Here is a 19,009-nt window from a genome sequence, read left to right on the forward strand (position 1 = left end):
TAGATACAACACAAGTACAAATTATATTATTTCAAACATGACAAATTTTAAAATTTTTTTTCCTCTCTCACTCTGATTTAACGAAGAATTCAACCACGCCCGTTACCCCTTGTGGGGATCGATGCCATGATGGCGAACTATATTATCACCTAGATACAACACAAGTGCAAATTATATTACTTCAAACCTAACAACATCTTATTAAGTGCACCATCTGTGGGGATCGAACACACGACCACGTGGTTAAAAGCCACGCGCTCTACCACCGAGCTAAGATGGTCAACTATATTAATATTTAGAGCTTCGTTTAGGAAACAACACATGTACAAATTTTTAAATTTATATACTTCGAAACTACATTAAAAGTATTAAAAATAAATAAAGAAAAAATATATGAAAGAGTTGGTTGACCAATGAATAGTAAACATATTAGGTAAAATGTGAAAAATGGAATAACTGACTTAGTTTATCCAAAAGAAACACATTTTCCATGTCTAATCTAGTATGTTAATTAAATACCAATCGCGTTAAATCGTAACAGAAATTAAAAATATGTTAGAATTAAAGGTTTCTGGTACTTTGTGATTCTTGTGTTATAATTTTAATATTTTCTTTTAGTTTTACCCTTACATAACTCTAAGTTATATTTTTGTTTGTTGTAGTGTAATTTTCTATTAATTTAGTATCAATAAAAATATAATAGGTTTTGATATTTTCATAAACTTTTTTTTTCCTCTCATTTATAGAAGAAATCAACTCAAGTACCGTTTATATTACATAAATCAAGACAGTATCAACCTAGCACTATCGTCAAATTAAGAGCAATCTATCGCAAGTTCAAAATGAATTGTTTGACAAAAAGGAAAGTGAAAGTAAATCCTTTGGATAAATAGTCAACATCTCTCATTTAAGTGAAGTAACACAAGTACAAATTATATTATTTTTTCCTCTCTCACTCTGATTTAAGGAAGAAATGGGTGAAAATACTAATTCAACCGCGCGCGTTGCCACCTGTGAGGATCGATGCCGTGATGGCGAACTATAATATAACATAGATACAACACAAGTACAAATTATATTATTTCAAACATGGCAAATTTTAAATTTTTGTTTCCTCTCTCACTCTGATTTAAGGAAGAAATGGGTGCAAATACTAATCCAACTGCGCCCGTTACCCCCTGTGGGGATCGATGGCATGATGGCGAACTATATTATTACTCAGATACAACATAAGTGCAAATTATATTACTTCAAACCTAACAACATCTTATTAAATGCACCATCTGTGGGGATCGAACCCACAACCACGTGGTTAAAAGCCACGCGCTCTACCACCGAGCTAAGATGGTCAACTATATTAACATTTATAGCTTCGTTTAGGAAACAACACATGTACAAATTTTTAAATTTATATACTTCGAAACTACATTAAAAGTAATAAAAACAAATAAAGAAAAAATATATGAAAGAGTTGGTTGACCAATGAATAGTAAACATATTAGGTAAAATGTGAAAAATGGAATAACTGACTTAGTTTATCCAAAAGAAACACATTTTCCATGTCTAATCTAGTATGTTAATTAAATACCAATCGCGTTAAATCGTAACAGAAATTAAAAATATGTTAGAATTAAAGGTTTCTGGTACTTTGTGATTCTTGTGTTATAATTTTAATATTTTCTTTTAGTTTTACCCTTACATAACTCTAAGTTATATTTTTGTTTGTTGTAGTGTAATTTTCTATTAATTTAGTATCAATAAAAATATAATAGGTTTTGATATTTTCATAAACTTTTTTTTTTCCTCTCATTTATAGAAGAAATCAACTCAAGTACCGTTTATATTACATAAATCAAGACAGTATCAACCTAGCACTATCGTCAAATTAAGAGCAATCTATCGCAAGTTCAAAATGAATTGTTTGACAAAAAGGAAAGTGAAAGTAAATCATTTGGATAAATAGTCAACATCTCTTATTTAAGTGAAGTAACACAAGTACAAATTATATTATTTTTTCCTCTCTCACTCTGATTTAAGGAAGAAATGGGTGAAAATACTAATTCAACCGCGCGCGTTGCCACCTGTGAGGATCGATGCCGTGATGGCGAACTATAATATAACTCTGATTTAAGGAAGAAATGGGTGCAAATACTAATCCAACTGCGCCCGTTACCCCCTGTGGGGATCGATGGCATGATGGCGAACTATATTATTACTTAGATTCAACATAAGTGCAAATTATATTACTTCAAACCTAACAACATCTTATTAAGTGCACCATCTGTGGGGATCGAACCCACGACCACGTGGTTAAAAGCCACGCGCTCTACCACTGAGCTAAGATGGTCAACTATATTAATATTTATAGCTTCGTTTAGGAAACAACACATGTACAAATTTTTAAATTTATATACTTCGAAACTACATTAAAAGTAATAAAAACAAATAAAGAAAAAATATATGAAAGAGTTGGTTGACCAATGAATAGTAAACATATTAGGTAAAATGTGAAAAATGGAATAACTGACTTAGTTTATCCAAAAGAAACACATTTTCCATGTCTAATCTAGTATGTTAATTAAATACCAATCGCGTTAAATCGTAACAGAAATTAAAAATATGTTAGAATTAAAGTTTTCTGGTACTTTGTGCTTCTTGTGTTATAATTTTAATATTTTCTTTTAGTTTTACCCTTACATAACTCTAAGTTATATTTTTGTTTGTTGTAGTGTAATTTTCTATTAATTTAGTATCAATAAAAATATAATAGGTTTTGATATTTTCATAAACTTTTTTTTTCCTCTCATTTATAGAAGAAAACAACTCAAGTACCGTTTATATTACATAAATCAAGACAGTATCAACCTAGCACTATCGTCAAATTAAGAGCAATCTATCGCAAGTTCAAAATGAATTGTTTGACAAAAAGGAAAGTGAAAGTAAATCATTTGGATAAATAGTCAACATCTCTCGTTTAAGTGAAGTAACACAAGTACAAATTATATTATTTCAAACATGACAAATTTAAAATTTTATTTCCTCTCTCACTCTGATTTAAGGAAGAAATGGGTGAAAATACTAATTCAACCGCGCGCGTAGCCACCTGTGAGGATCGATGCCGTGATGGCGAACTATAATATCACTTAGATACAACACAAGTACAAATTATATTATTTCAAACATGAAAAATTTTAAAATTTTTTTTCCTCTCTCACTCTGATTTAAGGAAGAATTCAACAGCGCCCGTTACCCCCTGTGGGGATCGATGCCATGATGGCGAACTATATTATCACCTAGATACAACACAAGTGCAAATTATATTACTTCACACCTAACAACATCTTATTAAGTGCACCATCTGTGGGGATCGAACCCACAACCACGTGGTTAAAAGCCACGCGCTCTACCACCGAGCTAAGATGGTCAACTATAAGAATATTTAGAGCTTCGTTTAGGAAACAACACATGTACAAAATTTTAAATTTATATACTTCGAAACTATATTAAAAGTATTAAAAATAAATAAAGAAAAAATATATGAAAGAGTTGGTTGACCAATGAATAGTAAACATATTAGGTAAAATGTGAAAAATGGAATAACTGACTTAGTTTATCCAAAAGAAACACATTTTCCATGTCTAATCTAGTATGTTAATTAAATACCAATCGCGTTAAATCGTAACAGAAATTAAAAATATGTTAGAATTAAAGTTTTCTGGTACTTTGTGCTTCTTGTGTTATAATTTTAATATTTTCTTTTAGTTTTACCCTTACATAACTCTAAGTTATATTTTTGTTTGTTGTAGTGTAATTTTCTATTAATTTAGTATCAATAAAAATATAATAGGTCTTGATATTTTCATAAACTTTTTTTTTCCTCTCATTTATAGAAGAAAACAACTCAAGTACCGTTTATATTACATAAATCAAGACAATTTCAACCTAGCACTATCGTCAAATTAAGAGCAATCTATCGCAAGTTCAAAATGAATTGTTTGACAAAAAGGAAAGTGAAAGTAAATCATTTGGATAAATAGTCAACATCTCTCATTTAAGTGAAGTAACACAAGTACAAATTATATTATTTCAAACATGACAAATTTAAAATTTTTTTTCCTCTCTCACTCTGATTTAAGGAAGAAATGGGTGAAAATACTAATTCAACCGCGCGCGTTGCCACCTGTGAGGATCGATGCCGTGATGGCGAACTATAATATCACTTAGATAATACACAAGTAAAAATTATATTGTTTCAAACATGACAAATTTTAAAATTTTTTTTCCTCTCTCACTCTGATTTAAGGAAGAATTCAACCGCGCCCGTTATCCCCTGTGGGGATCGATGCCATGATGGCGAACTATATTATCACCTAGATACAACACAAGTGCAAATTATATTACTTCAAACCTAACAACATCTTATTAAGTGCACCATTTGTGGGGATCGAACCCACGACCACGTGGTTAAAAGCCACACGCTCTACCACCGAGCTAAGATGGTCAACTATATTAATATTTAGAGCTTCGTTTAGGAAACAACACATGTACAAATTTTTAAATTTATATACTTCGAAACTACATTAAAAGTATTAAAAATAAATAAAGAAAAAATATATGAAAGAGTTGGTTGACCAATGAATAGTAAACATATTAGGTAAAATGTGAAAAATGGAATAACTGACTTAGTTTATCCAAAAGAAACACATTTTCCATGTCTAATCTAGTATGTTAATTAAATACCAATCGCGTTAAATCGTAACAGAAATTAAAAATATGTTAGAATAAAAGGTTTCTGGTACTTTGTGCTTCTTGTGTTAATATTTTAATATTTTCTTTTAGTTTTACCCTTACATAACTCTAAGTTATATTTTTGTTTGTTGTAGTGTAATTTTCTATTAATTTAGTATCAATAAAAATATAATAGGTTTTGATATTTTCATAAACTTTTGTTTTCCTCTCATTTATAGAAGAAATCAACTCAAGTACCGTTTATATTACATAAATCAAGACAGTTTCAACCTAGAACTATCGTCAAATTAAGAGCAATCTATCGCAAGTTCAAAATGAATTGTTTGACAAAAAGGAAAGTGAAAGTAAATCATTTGGATAAATAGTCAACATCTCTCATTTAAGTGAAGTAACACAAGTACAAATTATATTATTTTTTCCTCTCTCACTCTGATTTAAGGAAGAAATGGGTGAAAATACTAATTCAACCGCGCGCGTTGCCACCTGTGAGGATCGATGCCGTGATGGCGAACTATAATATCACTTAGATACAACACAAGTACAAATTATATTATTTCAAACATGACAAATTTTAAATTTTTTTTTCCTCTCTCACTCTGATTTAAGGAAGAAATGGGTGCAAATACTAATCCAACCGCGCCCGTTACCCCCTGTGGGGATCGATGGCATGATGGCGAACTATATTATTACTTAGATACACCATAAGTGCAAATTATATTACTTCAAACCTAACAACATCTTATTAAGTGCACCATCTATGGGGATCGAACCCACGACCACGTGGTTAAAAGCCACGCGCTCAACCACTGAGCTAAGATGGTCAACTATATTAATATTTATAGCTTCGTTTAGGAAACAACACATGTACAAATTTTTAAATTTATATACTTCGAAACTACATTAAAAGTAATAAAAACAAATAAAGAAAAAATATATGAAAGAGTTGGTTGACCAATGAATAGTAAACATATTAGGTAAAATGGGAAAAATGGAATAACTGACTTAGTTTATCCAAAAGAAACACATTTTCCATGTCTAATCTAGTATGTTAATTAAATTCCAATCGCGTTAAATCGTAACAGAAATTAAAAATATGTTAGAATTAAAGTTTTCTGGTACTTTGTGCTTCTTGTGTTATAATTTTAATATTTTCTTTTAGTTTTACCCTTACATAACTCTAAGTTATATTTTTGTTTGTTGTAGTGTAATTTTCTATTAATTTAGTATCAATAAAAATATAATAAGTTTTGATATTTTCATAAACTTTTTTTTTCCTCTCATTTATAGAAGAAAACAACTCAAGTACCGTTTATATTACATAAATCAAGACAGTATCAACCTAGCACTATCGTCAAATTAAGAGCAATCTATCGCAAGTTCAAAATGAATTGTTTGACAAAAAGGAAAGTGAAAGTAAATCATTTGGATAAATAGTCAACATCTCTAATTTAAGTGAAGTAACACAAGTACAAATTATATTATTTCAAACATGACAAATTTTAAATTTTTTTGCTCTCTCACTCTGATTTAAGGAAGAAATGAGTGCAAATACTAATTCAACCGCGCGCATTGCCACCTGTGGGGATCGATGCCATGATGGCAAACTATAATATCACTTAGATACAACACAAGTGCAAATTATATTACTTCAAACCTAACAACATCTTATTAAGTGCACCATCTGTGGGGATCGAACCCACGACCACGTGGTTAAAAGCCACGCGCTCTACCACTGAGCTAAGATGGTCAACTATATTAATATTTATAGCTTCGTTTAGGAAACAACACATGTACAAATTTTTAAATTTATATACTTCGAAACTACATTAAAAGTAATAAAAACAAATAAAGAAAAAATATATGAAAGAGTTGGTTGACCAATGAATAGTAAACATATTAGGTAAAATGGGAAAAATGGAATAACTGACTTAGTTTATCCAAAAGAAACACATTTTCCATGTCTAATCTAGTATGTTAATTAAATTCCAATCGCGTTAAATCGTAACAGAAATTAAAAATATGTTAGAATTAAAGTTTTCTGGTACTTTGTGCTTCTTGTGTTATAATTTTAATATTTTCTTTTAGTTTTACCCTTACATAACTCTAAGTTATATTTTTGTTTGTTGTAGTGTAATTTTTTATTAATTTAGTATCAATAAAAATATAATAAGTTTTGATATTTTCATAAACTTTTTTTTTCCTCTCATTTATAGAAGAAAACAACTCAAGTACCGTTTATATTACATAAATCAAGACAGTATCAACCTAGCACTATCGTCAAATTAAGAGCAATCTATCGCAAGTTCAAAATGAATTGTTTGACAAAAAGGAAAGTGAAAGTAAATCATTTGGATAAATAGTCAACATCTCTAATTTAAGTGAAGTAACACAAGTACAAATTATATTATTTCAAACATGACAAATTTTAAATTTTTTTGCTCTCTCACTCTGATTTAAGGAAGAAATGAGTGCAAATACTAATTCAACCGCGCGCATTGCCACCTGTGGGGATCGATGCCATGATGGCAAACTATAATATCACTTAGATACAACACAAGTGCAAATTATATTACTTCAAACCTAACAACATCTTATTAAGTGCACCATCTGTGGGGATCGAACCCACGACCACGTGGTTAAAAGCCACGCGCTCTACCACTGAGCTAAGATGGTCAACTATATTAATATTTATAGCTTCATTTAGGAAACAACACATGTACAAATTTTTAAATTTATATACTTCGAAACTACATTAAAAGTAATAAAAACAAATAATGAAATAATATATGAAAGAGTTGGTTGACCAATGAATAGTAAACATATTAGGTAAAATTTGAAAAATGGAATAATTGACTTAGTTTATCCAAAAGAAACACATTTTCCATATCTAATCTAGTATGTTAATTAAATACCAATCACGTTAAATCGTAACAGAAATTAAAAATATATTAGAATTAAAGGTTTCTGGTACTTTGTCCTTCTTGTGTTATAATTTTAATATTTTCTTTTAATTTTACCCTTACATAATTCTAGGTTATATTTTTGTTTGTTGTAGTGTAATTTTCTGTTACTTCTAATATCAATAAAAATATAATAGGTTTTGATATTTTCATAAACTTTTTTTTTCTCTCATTTATTGAAGAAAACAACTCAAGTATCGTTTATATTACATAAATGAAGACAATATCAACTTAGCACTATAGTCAAATTAAGAGCAATCTAACGCAAGTTCAAAATGAATTGTTTGACAAAAAGGAAAGTGAAAGTAAATCATTTGGATAAATAGTCAACATCTCTCATTTAAGTGAATTAACACAAGTACAAATTATATTATTTCAAACATGACAAATTTTAATTTATTTTTTCCTCTCTCACTCTGATTTAAGGAAGAAATGGGTGAAAATACTAATTTCGACCGCACGCGTTGCCACTTGTGGGGATCGGTGCCATGATGGCAAACTATAATATCACTTAGATACAACACAAGTGCAAATTATATTACTTCAAACCTAACAACATCTTATTAAGTGCACCATCTGTGGGGATCGAATCCACGACCACGTGGTTAAAAGCCACGCGCTCTACCACTGAGCTAAGATGGTCAGCTATATTAATATTTATAGATTCGTTTAGGAAACAACACATATACAAATTTTTAAATTTATATACTTCGAAACTTCATTAAAAGTAACAAAAAAAATAAAGAAAAAATATATGAAAGAGTTGGTTGACCAATGAATAGTAAACATATTAGGTAAAATGTGAAAAATGGAATAACTGACTTAGTTTATCCAAAAGAAACACATTTTCCATGTCTAATCTAGTATGTTAATTGAATACCAATCGCGTTAAATCGTAACAGAAATTAAAAACGTGTTAAATTAAAGGTTTCTGGTACTTTGTGCTTCTTGTGTTATAATTTTAATATTTTCTTTTAATTTTACCCTTACATAACTCTAAGTTATGTTTTTGTTTGTTGTAGTGTAATTTTCTGTTACTTCTAATATCAATAAAAATATAATAGGTTTTGATATTTTCATAAAGTTTTTTTTTTCTCTCATTTATAAAAGAAAACAATTCAAGTACCGTTTATATTACATAAATGAAGACAATATCAACCTAGCACTATCGTCAAATTAAGAGCAATCTAACGCAATAAGTTGAAAATGAATTGTTTGACAAAAAGGAAAGTGAAAGTAAATCCTTTGGATGAATAGTCAACATCTCTCATTTGAGTGAATTAACACAAGTAAAAATTATATTATTTCAAACTTGACAAATTTTAAATTTTTTTTCCTCTCTCACTATGAGTTAAGGAAGAAATGGGTGAAAATACTAATTCAACCGCGCGCGTTGCCACCTGTGGGGATCGATGCCATGATGGCGAACTATAATATCACTTAGATACAACAAAAGTGCAAATTATATTACTTCAAACCTAACAACATCTTATTAAGTGCACCATCTGTGGGGATCAAACCCACGACCACGTGGTTTAAAGCCACACACTCTACCACTGAGCTAAGATGGTCAACTATATTAATATTTATAGCTTCGTTTAGGAAACAACACATGTACAAATTTTTAAATTTATATACTTCGAAACTACATTAAAAGTAATAAAAACAAATAAAGAAAAAATATATGAAAGAGTTGGTTGACCAATGAATAGTAAAAATATTAGGTAAAATGTGACAAATGGAATAATTGACTTAGTTTATCCAAAAGAAACACATTTTCAATTTCTAATCTAGTATGTTAATTAAATACCAATCATGTTAAATCGTAACAGAAATTAAAAATATGTTAGAATTAAAGATTTCAGGTACTTTGTGCTTCTTGTGTTATAATTTTAGTATTTTCTTTTAATTTTACCCTTACATAACTCCAATTTATATTTTAGTTTATTGTAGTGTAATTTTCTGTTACTTTAATATCAATAAAAATATAATAGGTCTTGATATTTTCAAAAACTTTTTTTTTCCTCTCATTTATAGAAGAAAATAACTCAAGTACCGTTTATATTACATAAATCAAGACAATATCAACCTAGCACTATCGTCAAATTAAGAGCAATCTAACGCAAGTTCAAAATGAATTGTTTGACAAAAAGGAAAGTGAAAGTAAATCATTTGGATAAATAGTCAACATCTCTCATTTAAGTTAAGTAACACAAGTACAAATTATATTATTTCAGACATGACAAATATTAAATTTTTTTTCCTCTCTCACTCTGATTTAGTAAGAAACGGGTGTAAATACTAATTCAACCGCGCGCGTTGCCACCTGTGGGGACCGATGCCATGATGGCGAACTATATTATCACTTAGATACAACACAAGTTCAAATTATATTAATTCAAACCTAACAACATCTTATTAAGTGCACCATCTGTGGGGATCGAACCCACGACCACGTAGTTAAAAGCCACACGCTCTACCACTGAGCTAAGATGGTCAACTATATTAATATTTATAGCTCCGTTTAGGAATCAACACATGTTCAAATTTTTAAATTTAAATACTTCGAAACTACATTAAAAGTAATAAAAACAAATAAAGAAAAAATATATGAAAGAGTTGGTTGACCAATGAATAGTAAACATATTAGGTAAAATGTGACAAATGGAATAATTGACTTAGATTATCCAAAAGAAACACATTTTCCATGTCTAATCTAGTATGTTAATTAAATACCAATCGCGTTAAATCATAACAGAAATTAAAAATATGTTAGAATTAAAGGTTTCTGGTACTTTGTGCTTCTTGTGTTATAATTTTAATATTTTCTTTAAATTTTACCCATACATAACTCTAAGTTATATTTTTGTTTGTTGTAGTGTAATTTTCTGTTACTTCTAATAACAATAAAAATATATTAGGTTTTGATATTTTCATAAACTTTTTTTGTTCTCTCATTTATAGAAGAAAACAACTCAAGTACCGTTTATATTACATAAATCAAGACAATATCAACCTAGCACTATCGTCAAATTAAGAGCAATCTAACTCAAGTTCAAAATCAATTGTTTGACAAAAAGGAAAGTGAAAGTAAATACTTTATATTATTTCAAATATGACAAATTTTAAATTTTCTTTCCTCTCTCACTGTGATTTAGTAAGAAATTGGTGCAAATACTAATTCAACCGCGCACGTTGCCACCTGTGGGGATTGATGCCATGATGGCGAACTATATTATCACTTAGATACAACACAATTGCAAATTATATTACTTCAAACCTAACAACATCTTATTAAGTGCACCATCTTTGGGGATCGAACCCACGACCACGTCGTTAAAAGCCACGCGCTCTACCACTGAGCTAAGATGGTCAGCTATGTTAATATTTATAGCTTGGTTTAGGAAACAACACATATACAAATTTTTAAATTTATATACTTCGAAACTACATTAAAAGTAATAAAAACAAATAATGAAAAAATATATGAAAGAGTTGGTTGACCAATGAATAGTAAACATATTAGGTAAAATGTGAAAAATGGAATAATTGACTTAGTTTATCCAAAAGAAACACATTTTCCATATCTAATCTAGTATGTTAATTAAATACCAATCACGTTAAATCGTAACAGAAATTAAAAATATATTAGAATTAAAGGTTTCTGGTACTTTGTCCTTCTTGTGTTATAATTTTAATATTTTCTTTTAATTTTACCCTTACATAATTCTAGGTTATATTTTTGTTTGTTATAGTGTAATTTTCTGTTACTTCTAATATCAATAAAAATATAATAGGTTTTGATATTTTCATAAACTTTTTTTTTCTCTCATTTATTGAAGAAAACAACTCAAGTATCGTTTATATTACATAAATGAAGACAATATCAACTTAGCACTATAGTCAAATTAAGAGCAATCTAACGCAAGTTCAAAATGAATTGTTTGACAAAAAGGAAAGTGAAAGTAAATCATTTGGATAAATAGTCAACATCTCTCATTTAAGTGAATTAACACAAGTACAAATTATATTATTTCAAACATGACAAATTTTAATTTATTTTTTCCTCTCTCACTCTGATTTAAGGAAGAAATGGGTGAAAATACTAATTTCGACCGCACGCGTTGCCACTTGTGGGGATCGGTGCCATGATGGCAAACTATAATATCACTTAGATACAACACAAGTGCAAATTATATTACTTCAAACCTAACAACATCTTATTAAGTGCACCATCTGTGGGGATCGAATCCACGACCACGTGGTTAAAAGCCACGCGCTCTACCACTGAGCTAAGATGGTCAGCTATATTAATATTTATAGATTCGTTTAGGAAACAACACATATACAAATTTTTAAATTTATATACTTCGAAACTTCATTAAAAGTAACAAAAAAAATAAAGAAAAAATATATGAAAGAGTTGGTTGACCAATGAATAGTAAACATATTAGGTAAAATGTGAAAAATGGAATAACTGACTTAGTTTATCCAAAAGAAACACATTTTCCATGTCTAATCTAGTATGTTAATTGAATACCAATCGCGTTAAATCGTAACAGAAATTAAAAACGTGTTAAATTAAAGGTTTCTGGTACTTTGTGCTTCTTGTGTTATAATTTTAATATTTTCTTTTAATTTTACCCTTACATAACTCTAAGTTATGTTTTTGTTTGTTGTAGTGTAATTTTCTATTACTTCTAATATCAATAAAAATATAATAGGTTTTGATATTTTCATAAAGTTTTTTTTTTCTCACATTTATAAAAGAAAACAATTCAAGTACCGTTTATATTACATAAATGAAGACAATATCAACCTAGCACTATCGTCAAATTAAGAGCAATCTAACGCAATAAGTTCAAAATGAATTGTTTGACAAAAAGGAAAGTGAAAGTAAATCCTTTGGATGAATAGTCAACATCTCTCATTTGAGTGAATTAACACAAGTAAAAATTATATTATTTCAAACTTGACAAATTTTAAATTTTTTTTCCTCTCTCACTATGAGTTAAGGAAGAAATGGGTGAAAATACTAATTCAACCGCGCGCGTTGCCACCTGTGGGGATCGATGCCATGATGGCGAACTATAATATCACTTAGATACAACAAAAGTGCAAATTATATTACTTCAAACCTAACAACATCTTATTAAGTGCACCATCTGTGGGGATCAAACCCACGACCACGTGGTTTAAAGCCACACACTCTACCACTGAGCTAAGATGGTCAACTATATTAATATTTATAGCTTCGTTTAGGAAACAACACATGTACAAATTTTTAAATTTATATACTTCGAAACTACATTAAAAGTAATAAAAACAAATAAAGAAAAAATATATGAAAGAGTTGGTTGACCAATGAATAGTAAACATATTAGGTAAAATGTGACAAATGGAATAATTGACTTAGTTTATCCAAAAGAAACACATTTTCAATTTCTAATCTAGTATGTTAATTAAATACCAATCATGTTAAATCGTAACAGAAATTAAAAATATGTTAGAATTAAAGATTTCAGGTACTTTGTGCTTCTTGTGTTATAATTTTAGTATTTTCTTTTAATTTTACCCTTACATAACTCCAATTTATATTTTAGTTTATTGTAGTGTAATTTTCTGTTACTTTAATATCAATAAAAATATAATAGGTCTTGATATTTTCAAAAACTTTTTTTTCCTCTCATTTATAGAAGAAAATAACTCAAGTACCGTTTATATTACATAAATCAAGACAATATCAACCTAGCACTATCGTCAAATTAAGAGCAATCTAACGCAAGTTCAAAATGAATTGTTTGACAAAAAGGAAAGTGAAAGTAAATCATTTGGATAAATAGTCAACATCTCTCATTTAAGTTAAGTAACACAAGTACAAATTATATTATTTCAGACATGACAAATATTAAATTTTTTTTCCTCTCTCACTCTGATTTAGTAAGAAACGGGTGTAAATACTAATTCAACCGCGCGCGTTGCCACCTGTGGGGACCGATGCCATGATGGCGAACTATATTATCACTTAGATACAACACAAGTTCAAATTATATTAATTCAAACCTAACAACATCTTATTAAGTGCACCATCTGTGGGATCGAACCCACGACCACGTAGTTAAAAGCCACGCGCTCTACCACTGAGCTAAGATGGTCAACTATATTAATATTTATAGCTCCGTTTAGGAATCAACACATGTTCAAATTTTTAAATTTAAATACTTCGAAACTACATTAAAAGTAATAAAAACAAATAAAGAAAAAATATATGAAAGAGTTGGTTGACCAATGAATAGTAAACATATTAGGTAAAATGTGACAAATGGAATAATTGACTTAGATTATCCAAAAGAAACACATTTTCCATGTCTAATCTAGTATGTTAATTAAATACCAATCGCGTTAAATCGTAACAGAAATTAAAAATATGTTAGAATTAAAGGTTTCTGGTACTTTGTGCTTCTTGTGTTATAATTTTAATATTTTCTTTAAATTTTACCCATACATAACTCTAAGTTATATTTTTGTTTGTTGTAGTGTAATTTTCTGTTACTTCTAATAACAATAAAAATATATTAGGTTTTGATATTTTCATAAACTTTTTTTGTTCTCTCATTTATAGAAGAAAACAACTCAAGTACCGTTTATATTACATAAATCAAGACAATATCAACCTAGCACTATCGTCAAATTAAGAGCAATCTAACTCAAGTTCAAAATCAATTGTTTGACAAAAAGGAAAGTGAAAGTAAATACTTTATATTATTTCAAATATGACAAATTTTAAATTTTCTTTCCTCTCTCACTGTGATTTAGTAAGAAATTGGTGCAAATACTAATTCAACCGCGCACGTTGCCACCTGTGGGGATTGATGCCATGATGGCGAACTATATTATCACTTAGATACAACACAATTGCAAATTATATTACTTCAAACCTAACAACATCTTATTAAGTGCACCATCTTTGGGGATCGAACCCACGACCACGTCGTTAAAAGCCACGCGCTCTACCACTGAGCTAAGATGGTCAGCTATGTTAATATTTATAGCTTGGTTTAGGAAACAACACATATACAAATTTTTAAATTTATATACTTCGAAACTACATTAAAAGTAATAAAAACAAATAATGAAAAAATATATGAAAGAGTTGGTTGACCAATGAATAGTAAACATATTAGGTAAAATGTGAAAAATGGAATAATTGACTTAGTTTATCCAAAAGAAACACATTTTCCATGTCTAATCTAGTATGTTAATTAAATACCAATCGCGTTAAATTGTCACAAAAATTTAAAATATGTTAGAATTAAAGGTTTCTGGTACTTTGTGATTCTTGTGTTATAATATTAATATTTTCTTTTAATTTTACCCTTACATAACTCTAATTTATATTTTAGTTGGTTGTAGCGTAATTTACTGTTACTTTTAATATCAATAAAAATATAATAGGTTTTGATATTTTCATAAACTTTTTTCTCTCTCTCATTTATAGAAGAAAACAACTCAAGTACCATTTATATTTCATAAATCAAGACAATATCAACCTAGCACTATCGTCAAATTAAGAGCAATCTAACGCAAGTTCAAAATGAATTGTTTGACAAACAAGAAAGTGAAAGTAAATCCTTTGGATCAATAGTCTACAGCTCTCATTTAAGTGAAGTAACACAAGTACAAATTATATTATTTCAAACATGACAAATTTTTAAATTTTTTTTTCCTCTCTCACTCTGATCTAAGGAAGAAATGAGTGCAAATACTAATTCAATCGCACGGCGTTGCCACCTATGGGGATCGATTGCATGATGGGCGAACTATAATATCACTTAGATACAACACAAGTGCCAAATACATCTTATTAAGTGCACCATCTATGGGATCAACCCACGACCACGTGGTTAAAAGCCACGCGCTCTACCACTGAGCTAAGATGGTCAACTATATTAATATTTAGAGCTTCATTTAGGAAACAACACATGTTCAAATTTTTAAATTTATATACTTCGAAAGTCGAAACTACATTAAAAGTAATAAAAACAAATAAAGAAAAATTATATGAAAGAGTTGGGTGACCAATGAATATGAAACATATTAGGTAAAATGTGGAAAAATGGAATAATTGACTTAGTTTATCCAAAAGAAACACATTTTCCATGTGTAATCTAGTATGTCAATTAAATACCAATCGCGTTAAATCGTAACAGAAATTAAAAATATGTTAGAATTAAAGGTTTCTGGTACTTTGTGCTTCTTGTGTTATAATTTTATATTTTCTTTTAATTTTACCCTTACATAACTCTAAGTTATATTTTTGTTTGTTGTAGTGTAATTTTCTGTTACTTTAATATCAATAAAAATATAATAGGTTTTGATATTTTCATAAACTTTTTTTTTTCTCTCATTTATAGAAGAAAACAACTCAAGTACCGTTTATATTACATAAATGAAGACAATATCAACCTAGCACTATCGTCAAATTAAGAGCAATCTAACGCAAGTTCAAAATGAATTGTTTGCAAAAAGGAAAGTGAAAGTAAATCCTTTGGATAAATAGTCAACATCTCTCATTTAATGAAGTAACACAAGTACAAATTATATTACACTCTGATTTAACATACTATTCAACACTGTGAGGAAGATAACTATAATATCAAGATACAACACAAGTACAATTATATTATTTCAAACATGACAAATTTTAAATTTTTTTTTCCTCTCTCACTCTGATTTAAGGAAAAAATGGGTGCAAATACTAATTCAACCGCGCCCGTTACCCTGTGGGGATCGATGCCATGATGGCGAACTATATATCACTTAGATACAACACAAGTGCAAATTTATTACTTCAAACCTAACAACATCTTATTAAGTGCACCATTTGTGGGGATCGAACCCACGACCACGTGGTTAAAAGCCACGCGCTCTACACAAGAGCTAAGATGGTCAACTATATTAATATTTATAGCTTCGTTTAGGAAACAACACATGTACAAATTTTTAAATTTATATACTTCGAAACTACATTAAAAGTAATAAAAACAAATAAAAAAAAATATATGAAAGAGTTGGTTGACCAATGAATAGTAAACATATTAGGTAAAATGTGAAAAATGGAATAATTGACTTAGTTTATCCAAAAGAAACACATTTTCCATGTCTAATCTAGTATGTTAATTAAATACCAATCGCGTTAAATCGTAACAGAAATTAAAAATATGTTAGAATTAAAGGTTTCTGGTACTTTGTGCTTCTTGTGTTATAATTTTAATATTTTCTTTTATTTTACCCTTACATAACTCTAAGTTATATTTTTGTTTGTTGTAGTGTAATTTTCTGTTAATTTATATCAATAAAAATATAATAGGTTTTGATATTTTCATAAACTTTTTTTTCCTCTCATTTATAGAAGAAAACAACTCAAGTACCGTTTATATTACATAAATCAAGACATATCAACCTAGCACTATCGTCAAATTAAGAGCAATCTACGCAAGTTCAAAATGAATTGTTTGACAAAAAGGAAAGTGAAAGTAAATCATTTGGATAAATAGTCAACATCTCTCATTTAAGTGAAGTAACACAAGTATTTCAAACATGACAAATTAAAATTTTTTTCCTCTCTCACTCTGATTTAAGGAAGAAATTGGTGAAAATACTAATTCAAACACCTGTGAGGATCGATGCCGTGATAACTATAATATCACTTAGATACAACACAAGTACAAATTATATTATTTCAAACATGACAAATTTTAAAATTTTTTTTCCTCTCTCACTCTGATTTAACGAAGAATTCAACCACGCCGTTACCCCCTGTGGGGATCGATGCCATGATGGCGAACTATATTATCACCTAGATACAACACAAGTGCAAATTATATTACTTCAAACCTAACAACATCTTATTAAGTGCACCATCTGTGGGGATCGAACCACGACCACGTGGTTAAAAGCCACGCGCTCTACCACCGAGCTAAGATGGTCAACTATATTAATATTTAGAGCTTCGTTTAGGAAACAACACATGTACAAATTTTTAAATTTATATACTTCGAAACTACATTAAAAGTATTAAAAATAAATAAAGAAAAATATATGAAAGAGTTGGTTGACCAATGAATAGTAAACATATTAGGTAAAATGTGAAAAATGGAATAACTGACTTAGTTTATCCAAAAGAAACACATTTTCCATGTCTAATCTAGTATGTTAATTAAATACAATCGCGTTAAATCGTAACAGAAATTAAAAATATGTTAGAATTAAAGGTTTCGTACTTTGTGCTTCTTGTGTTATAATTTTATATTTTCTTTTTGTTTTACCCTTACATAACTCTAAGTTATATTTTGTTTGTTGTAGTGTAATTTTCTATTAATTTAGTATCAATAAAAATATAATAGGTTTTGATATTTTCATAAACTTTTTTTTTCCTCTCATTTATAGAAGAAAACAACTCAAGTACCGTTTATATTACATAAATCAAGACATATCAACCTAGCACTATCGTCAAATTAAGAGCAATCTATCGCAAGTTCAAAATGAATTGTTTGACAAAAAGGAAGTGAAAGTAAATCATTTGGATAAATAGTCAACATCTCTCAGTTTAAGTGAAGTAACACAAGTACAAATTATATTATTTCAAACATGACAAATTTAAATTTTTTTTCCTCTCTCACTCTGATTTAAGGAAGAAATGGGTGAAAATACTAATTCAACCGCGCGCGTGCCACCTGTGAGGATCGATGCCGTGATGGCGAACTATAATATCACTTAGATACAACACAAGTACAAATTATATTATTTCAAACATGAAAATTTTAAAATTTTTTTCCTCTCTCACTCTGATTTAAGGAAGAATTCAACAGCGCCCGTTACCCCCTGTGGGGATCGATGCCATGATGGCGAACTATATTATCACCTAGATACAACACAAGTGCAAATTATAAACTTCAACCTAACAACATCTTATTAAGTGCACCATCTGTGGGGATCGAACCCACGACCACGTGGTTAAAAGCCACGCGCTCTACCACCGAGCTAAGATGGTCAACTATAAGAATATTTAGAGCTTCGTTTAGGAAACAACACATGTACAAAATTTTAAATTTATATACTTCGAAACTACATTAAAAGTATTAAAAATAAATAAAGAAAAAAATATATGAAAGAGTTGGTTGACCAATGAATAGTAAACATATTAGGTAAAATGTGAAAAAATGGAATAACTGACTTAGTTTATCCAAAAGAAACACATTTCCATGTCTAATCTAGTATGTTAATTAAATACCAATCGC

General features: G+C 29.2%; 15 non-coding genes across 15 annotated transcripts; all 15 read right to left on the reverse strand.

The window, feature by feature from the left end:
* Positions 1-208: 208 nt before the first annotated feature.
* TRNAK-UUU lies at positions 209-280 on the reverse strand. Its single transcript has one exon. It is a non-coding gene; the product is annotated as a tRNA-Lys (tRNA).
* A 997-nt stretch (positions 281-1,277) lies between these two features.
* Positions 1,278-1,349, reverse strand: TRNAK-UUU. Its single transcript has one exon. It is a non-coding gene; the product is annotated as a tRNA-Lys (tRNA).
* A 926-nt stretch (positions 1,350-2,275) lies between these two features.
* On the reverse strand, positions 2,276-2,347 carry TRNAK-UUU. The gene has a single exon. It is a non-coding gene; the product is annotated as a tRNA-Lys (tRNA).
* Positions 2,348-3,352: 1,005 nt separating this feature from the next.
* TRNAK-UUU lies at positions 3,353-3,424 on the reverse strand. The gene has a single exon. It is a non-coding gene; the product is annotated as a tRNA-Lys (tRNA).
* A 1,005-nt stretch (positions 3,425-4,429) lies between these two features.
* Positions 4,430-4,501, reverse strand: TRNAK-UUU. The gene has a single exon. It is a non-coding gene; the product is annotated as a tRNA-Lys (tRNA).
* A 997-nt stretch (positions 4,502-5,498) lies between these two features.
* On the reverse strand, positions 5,499-5,570 carry TRNAK-UUU. The gene has a single exon. It is a non-coding gene; the product is annotated as a tRNA-Lys (tRNA).
* An 854-nt stretch (positions 5,571-6,424) lies between these two features.
* TRNAK-UUU lies at positions 6,425-6,496 on the reverse strand. Its single transcript has one exon. It is a non-coding gene; the product is annotated as a tRNA-Lys (tRNA).
* Positions 6,497-7,350: 854 nt separating this feature from the next.
* On the reverse strand, positions 7,351-7,422 carry TRNAK-UUU. The gene has a single exon. It is a non-coding gene; the product is annotated as a tRNA-Lys (tRNA).
* Positions 7,423-8,279: 857 nt separating this feature from the next.
* On the reverse strand, positions 8,280-8,351 carry TRNAK-UUU. The gene has a single exon. It is a non-coding gene; the product is annotated as a tRNA-Lys (tRNA).
* Positions 8,352-10,134: 1,783 nt separating this feature from the next.
* TRNAK-UUU lies at positions 10,135-10,206 on the reverse strand. Its single transcript has one exon. It is a non-coding gene; the product is annotated as a tRNA-Lys (tRNA).
* Positions 10,207-11,010: 804 nt separating this feature from the next.
* TRNAK-UUU lies at positions 11,011-11,082 on the reverse strand. The gene has a single exon. It is a non-coding gene; the product is annotated as a tRNA-Lys (tRNA).
* An 857-nt stretch (positions 11,083-11,939) lies between these two features.
* TRNAK-UUU lies at positions 11,940-12,011 on the reverse strand. Its single transcript has one exon. It is a non-coding gene; the product is annotated as a tRNA-Lys (tRNA).
* A 1,782-nt stretch (positions 12,012-13,793) lies between these two features.
* Positions 13,794-13,864, reverse strand: TRNAK-UUU. Its single transcript has one exon. It is a non-coding gene; the product is annotated as a tRNA-Lys (tRNA).
* Positions 13,865-14,668: 804 nt separating this feature from the next.
* Positions 14,669-14,740, reverse strand: TRNAK-UUU. Its single transcript has one exon. It is a non-coding gene; the product is annotated as a tRNA-Lys (tRNA).
* Positions 14,741-18,690: 3,950 nt separating this feature from the next.
* Positions 18,691-18,762, reverse strand: TRNAK-UUU. The gene has a single exon. It is a non-coding gene; the product is annotated as a tRNA-Lys (tRNA).
* Between the last annotated feature and the right edge of the window lie 247 nt (positions 18,763-19,009).

This window comes from Ipomoea nil, unplaced genomic scaffold (assembly GCF_001879475.1).
Source record: "Ipomoea nil cultivar Tokyo-kokei standard unplaced genomic scaffold, Asagao_1.1 scaffold3245, whole genome shotgun sequence".
Taxonomy (NCBI): domain Eukaryota; kingdom Viridiplantae; phylum Streptophyta; class Magnoliopsida; order Solanales; family Convolvulaceae; genus Ipomoea; species Ipomoea nil.